Source organism: Desmodus rotundus, chromosome X, assembly GCF_022682495.2.
Source record: "Desmodus rotundus isolate HL8 chromosome X, HLdesRot8A.1, whole genome shotgun sequence".
In the NCBI taxonomy this organism is placed as follows: Eukaryota; Metazoa; Chordata; class Mammalia; order Chiroptera; family Phyllostomidae; genus Desmodus; species Desmodus rotundus.
Genome location: NC_071400.1, coordinates 60,997,890 through 61,004,524, shown reverse-complemented (window position 1 = coordinate 61,004,524; position 6,635 = coordinate 60,997,890). Strand labels below are relative to the sequence as shown.

Below are 6,635 nucleotides of genomic sequence, written 5' to 3'. Positions count from 1 at the left end.
AAAACCTCTGTAGGCAATGCTGCCTCCCAACCCCACAATCACCCCTGCCTGCCTCCCACTGTGCCTTCCCAGGTGACTTCACCCCGATGCAGACAGAGAAGTAAAGTGGCACCCAGCAGGCCAGCAGGCACAGGGTTGCTTCATGTAGAGGGCCCCTGGCACCTCCTGCACCTACCCCCCCCCCAACAGGAAGACTCTGCAGCTAAGGAGGCAGAGCCCACGAGGGCTGTGCCAGCGGAGGGCAGAGCAACTGGGAGCGCTTCCGGGGTGGTCCTTCTGGTCCTGGAGCCCTGGTGCCCAGCGGGCTCCTCCTGGGCCACCTGGTGGAGAAGTCCAAGCCTGTGGCCTGGAGACAATGTGCTGTGTGTGCCTGGACCCCGGGGGCCCCAGGGCGGAGGGGTGAGGCTGGGCAGCTACCGCTCCCGCCCCAGGCTGGCGGGCTCCTCAAGAGAGGCGCCAGAAGGACAAGTGGTGCTGAAGGGGCAAGGCCCATCCATCCTGGCTCCCCCAGGCACTGGGCTGGGGTGTGCCTGAGGGCCCGCAGGGCCCACGGTGCCTCCTGCTGGGAATCAGTCCCAGGCTGGCCAGAGTCGAGCCCACACAACGGAGGGCCATGTGAGGATCCCAGGGAGGAAGACTGGCCTGCACTGTCCCTCAGGCACCTGACGCATCCCCAGCACTCGCTGAAAAGGGACTGGCATCCAGGAACCTGATCCCATGGGAGACTGGCCCAGCTGCTACAGACACAGGTCCCCCAGACACGTGCGCATGCGCACTTGAGCCCTGGAAGTCTTGGTGGGAAACTGTCACTAGACCAGCGGCTTCAGAAGGTAGGGTTTCTGGGAGGTGGCCAAAGGGAGCCTTTGCGCAGGCGCTCAGGGGAATTTGAGTGACATCACACTCGAAGGGGCGGAGCTTCCTGCCTGGGAGCTGTTGTCCGTTACTAGGAAACCGAAAGTCCAAGTCCTAGCCCAGGGCTGACAGACCATGCAGAGTGAAGACAGAGGGGCAGGTGGTGCAACAGGCGAGGAAGCTGAGGGTAGTCCACGTGACCCCAGCAGCTCAGATGGCTCTAGTGGCCATGTGGGCACCGCTAGCGGAGTCACCGCAGAGTCCCGGGCCTCACCCACCAGTGGGCCGCCGGTTGAGCAGGCACTCTGCAGTCGGAGGCCTGACGGAGATGCCTCACCGGGGCCTTGTTGTCCTGCTGGGTCCACAGGAGGAAGGCCAGTACGAAGACTGCTGCACTAGTATCCCATTCGAGTAGTGGCAGGTTGCCAGGGGGACACACCTAGGCCAGGCAACGGGACAAGGAAAGGGGGCCAGCCCGGGGGTAGAGTGAAGACGGGAGACCAAGGTGGCTGAGGGGATGTGCAGAAGATGGGCAGTTGAGATGGGGGCAGACGGCCTGAGGGACCAGGAGGGAGGGGAGGCGGCGTGAGGGGATGAGGACGGATGGGGTGGTGGTCTGAGGGGGAACGGGCGAAGCCGATATTGGATGGTGCCTTAACTGAACCTCCACCAGCACCCTCACGGTGCCTTTCCGATCAGCTGCTCAAGCGGAGATGGCCTGCCAGTTCCTGGCCCCACGTATCCAGCGCCACCCAGGGGCAGTTTCCAGGCAGCTAGTATTGTCTGCAAATTTTGTAATAATGTGAGCTCTAAAACCGGCCAATGTGGGGGGTGCAGTGGCAGGGGCCCGGGGTGGGTCTCAGAAGGGTCATGCTAGTAGTGAATTGGAGACCCCCAAAACGTCAGGTGTAAGGAGGTGCTCACGTTGGACCGGGCCTGTCATGGCCTGAGGGGGCAGAGAGAGCTAGGTACAGAGTTACCCGCTTTAACTTGATTTTCGTTTTCCCTCTTCCAGCCGATTGACCGCTGAAGACCCGGGCCAACTGCAAATGGCTGTGAACTACTGTCTCCGCCAGCTTTGCGTCTTGATTTGGACCCTAGTGAACATTTTGCGCCCAGTTATGTTCACCAAGCCTAGTCCGGAAAAAAGGGGCTAAAAGTAACCTGGAGCCCCTCCGTAGGCAATGCATCTCTCGCTGGTGCATTGATTCCTACAGTAGTTCTTCCTTTATTGTGGGGCCCAATTCTTTCCTTATACTGGCCCTTTGGCACTGTCGACTCTATTGTTTCCCTCTTAATGGAGGATGCGTTCTTAATTGTCTGTTACAGCAGAAAATAAAAATGAAACTGTTACTCTTGTTTGAGTTTATTTTCAGGTAACAGGTCCCCACATTCCCCTGCCTTTGACCCTGGTGTGCAGGTGAGGTGTGGGACTCAGTAATGTCAGTCGGTCAAAGGCCATTTAGGAAATGGAAGAAAATGACAATAATTGTGTCATGCCATTTAGCGTTAACAACTGTTAGTCTTTTGGAATATATTTTTAGTTTTATACTTGCATTTATACAGTAACTGCACAACAAGAACAATGTAGAATATTTGCAAGCTCGGGATTCAATTTTTCCAGGACCATATTCATTCAACATATGAGCTTTCCTCTTTAAAAACCCTTAAATACATGGCATTGAATGCGTAAAAGAAGTACAATAATGTAATTGTTGAACATTTAATATTTCCATTTTTTGTGGTTATAGATAATGATTTGATGAAACTCTTTGTTTTTTTGTTGTTGTTTGGTTGCAGTTGTCCCCATTTTTCCCCTCGTTGCTTCCTCTGCCCCGTCCAAGCCCGGCTCCCAAAGACAATCCCGCCCCATTGTCCTTGTCCACGGGCCCTTTACATGTTCCTTGACTTGACCCTTCTTTCCCCTATTTTCACCCGCCCCCCCCCTTCTGGTCACTGTCAGTTTGTCCTTTATTTCCACGTCTCTGGTTCCTTTTTGCTTGTTTGTTTTGATTACGTTCCAAATATAGGTGACATGATTTGGTATTTGTCTTTCACTGCCTGGCTTATTTCACTCAGCATAATGCTCTTCGTTTCCATGCATGCTGTGGCGAACGGTAGGAGCTCCTTCTTTCTGCTGCGTAGCGTTCCATTGTGTAAATGTACCATTTTTTGATCCACTCATTTACTGATGGGCACTTAGGCTGTTTATAGCACTTGGCTAATTGTTCTGCTATGAACATAGGGGTGCATAGGTTCTTTTGAATTGGTGTTTCAAGATTCTTAGGGTGTAATCCCAGCAGTGGAAAAGCTGGATTGAAAGTCAGTCCCATTTTTAGTTTTTTGAGGATTCCATACAGTTTTCCACAGTGGCCTCACCAGTCTGCATTCCCACCCACAATGCACTGGGGTTCCCTTTTCTCTGCATCCTGTCAGCATTTGTTGATTGTTGATTTATTGATGATGGCCATTCTGACCTGTGAAGTGATATCTCATTGTTGTTTTAATTTGCATGTGTCTGATGGCTAGTGATGCTGAGCATCCTTTCATATGTGGATGGGCCTTCTGTATCTCTTCCTTGAAGAAGTGTCTGTTCAGGTCCTATGTGAATTTAATGTGGTTGTTTGTTTTCTTGGAGTGGAGTCGTGTAGTTAGTGCTTTTTACATTTTGGAGATCAGACCCTTGGTGAAGTATCATTGGCAAATATTTTCCCATATGGTTGGTTCCCTTCTCATTTTGCTGATATTTTCTTTTGCCATGCAGAAGCTTTAGATTTTGATGAAGTCCCATTTGTTTATTCTTTCCTTCATGTCCCTTGTCCTGGGGGACACATCTGAAAGTATTGCTGCGTGGGATATCTGGAACTTTCCTGCCTATGTTCTCCTCTAGGACTTTTATGCTGTGACAACTTATATTTAAGTGTTTTATCTATTTGGACTATATTCTGGTGTATGGTCTGTGTCTCTCTTTATGGCACCAGTCCCAGTGGATCAGGGGCTAACCCTTATGACTTGATTTGACCTTAATTACCTTCTAAAGGTCTCTCTCTCCAAATATAGCCACATTAGGATTTCAACATATGGCTTGGGGTAGGGGAGGGGTACAATTCAACCCACAGATAACCCAAAGAAAATATTTTCAATCTTTTAAATCTTTGCTGACATTATATCCAAAATCATATTACAATATGGTTTCACTTTCTTTTCATGGCTAATGTGATTTAATAGCAATTTATAGGACATTTGGACAGTGTTATCTCCATCCACTGATACACTTTGCCTATTTTTTATTGGAATAGTCATACTTACTTATAAATTGGTGAGTGCTCCTTATATGTTAAAGATATGATTAATCTTTATCATAATTTGGAAATACTTTCCTGCTTCCTTGCTTAGTATTATCTGTTCACAGTTCCTATATATAGAATGTTTTGTAAAATTTAAATGTCATTTAAGTGATCAATTTTTCATGATGATTTCTGCCGTTTATGTCCAACGGAAAGCCTCACCCACTGTACAATTACAAAATTCATCACTCATAACATCTAGTACTTTAATATTTTCATCCACTCAGAATTTATTTTGCTGTGGAGACGACAATGATCTAGTTATTTTTCTTGCCAACGCTAGGCAGGGGTCTCAACAGCAGGTGCTGAGTAATCTCTATTTCTCCACCGACTTGAAAGGTTGTCTTCACCACATTCTAAACTCCCAACTTCGTTTATCCTTGCAGCTTGGGCTGCACTGCCCAGGGTGCAGGGTGAGACCCAAGGACAAGACGGAAGTGAGACAGAAGGTTAGGGCGTGAAGGGATTACAGGTGTGTTGCCTTGGGGATACTTGAGCATTTGGGGTTTTTATCCTTTTATTATCATCGATGATGCAGTGATAACTATTGTGTTCAAAAAACCTTGTATGCGCACATTTATGCCGATATACACAGTGCGAGTTTTAGTGGTGAGAGAGTTTTCAGGGCTTGGAGTTCACAACTTTGAGGAACTGTGAATTCCCTCATGACCTATTTAGCCATGTCTGTGTCATTTCAGTACATTACCTGCTCAGAGAATGAGGGAACATTACTCTACCACGCAGTAGAGCGAAGGATGGGGAGAAAGGCCAAGATATGTGGATGCCAAGGGGATGTCCAAAATCAAACACAAGTGCCATCTTCTCCTTGGAAGATGGGATTCATCACCCAGGCAGCAGCAATTGTTCCAGGTGGTTTTCCTGGGTGGTAAGACCCTGGAGTGTACTTGTTCATCATTTCATCACCTTCTTTAACAGAACAACAGATCCGATAACCATGTTTTAGTTCTAACTATGAAAAACAATGTTTTAGGAAAAGATGCCGGAAAGGAAGAAAACATGGCACACAAAATAGGATTGACCAAATGAACCTTCTACATGAAATTCCAAGCTCCTGTGTTATTGGCCTCACCCTCAAGCATCAGGTATGTGTCAACCTCACTGTTCAGAACACGTGTGGCCTCAAGTTGAGGTGACAAAGGCCTAGCAGGCACTTTCTTTCCCAAGGACCTTAAACAAAGCCGCCTTCACCTCCTCGTTTCACATGCTGTGGATGATGGGGTTGAGCATGGGAGTGAGGACCACATACAGCACAGAGAGCACCTGGTCTCGCAAGCCAGAGTATGCGGAGCTGGGAAGGACATACCAGAGCACTGAAGTGATAGAGAACATACAGACCACAGTGATGTGAACACCACAGGTGGCAAAGGCTTTCCTTCGGCCCTCAGCACAGTGAATCCTGAGAACAGCAGCCACAACGTGTATATATAGGAGATCACAACCAGGGTGCAGGGCGCGAGAGCCACCAGAAAACTAAAGAAGAACAGGGCAAGTTCATTTGCCTGCGTGCTGGAGCAAGAGAGTTTGAGCAGTGGAGGGAGGTCACAGAAGAAGTGAGTGATGAGGCGAGGTCCGCAGAATTTGAGTAGAGCTGCAAGGGTGGTGTGGGTGAGTGCATTGGCCAAGGCAAGAAGGCAGGAGATTGAAGCTAGTCCTGTCCGGGTTCTTCGGCCCATGAGGACTAGGTAGGGCAGTGGCTGGCAGATGGCTGCATAGCGATCATAGGACATGGCTGTGAGCAGGAAGCACTCCCAGGGTGCCAGGAAGTGGAGAAGGAATATCTGGGTAAGACAAGCACGATAGGACATGGTCCACACTGATGCCAGCAGGTGCACCAGTACCTGAGGCAGCGTGCTGGAGACATAGGCAGTGTCCAGCAGAGACAGGTTGCCTAAGAAGAAGTACATGGGAGTGTGGAGCCGGGAGTCCATTACGATAAGGCTGACAATGCCCAGGTTCCCAACCGCAGCCACTATGTAGACCAGCAGAAAGATGGCAAAGAGCAAGGGCCTCAACCCCTCAGTGTCGGTCAACCCTTCCAGAAGAAACTGGGACACTAGGGTCCCATTTTCCAGCTGCGTGGAACCACGCACAGAAACCCGCACCTGTGGAGTCCAACACACGGTCAGATGAGGGTGTTGGTTCGGAGTTCAGTTGACAAAAGGGAGTGCGGCTGAGAGAAGGTGCAGAGACAAAGAAGACAGGTTTCAGCCGACGGGATGAAGGCTCAGAATTAGAGGAAGGAGGTCAGGCTGAAGAGCCCCGTGGTAAGGTAGAGGCCAGCAGAATGGAAAGGGTAGCCCCCTCAGCCCCCACAGCAAGAGGAAGTGCACTCACCTTGATGTCACAGTGCATGCACCTCCTGTCAGGGTATCAGAGTCAACCCCTCGGAATCCTCTCCCTGAATAAATGACCCTG

At 49.6% G+C, this 6,635-nt stretch overlaps 1 long non-coding RNA gene and 1 pseudogene across 1 annotated transcript; one reads left to right on the top strand and one right to left on the bottom strand.

Moving 5' to 3' along the window:
• The first annotated feature begins 899 nt into the window (after positions 1 to 899).
• Positions 900 to 2,125, top strand: LOC128780024 (uncharacterized). The gene is made up of 3 exons (XR_011650796.1): positions 900 to 1,250; positions 1,526 to 1,654; positions 1,868 to 2,125. It is a non-coding gene; the product is annotated as an uncharacterized lncRNA (long non-coding RNA).
• Positions 2,126 to 5,417: 3,292 nt separating this feature from the next.
• LOC112308175 (olfactory receptor 3A3-like) lies at positions 5,418 to 6,572 on the bottom strand (annotated as a pseudogene).
• Positions 6,573 to 6,635: the final 63 nt, after the last annotated feature.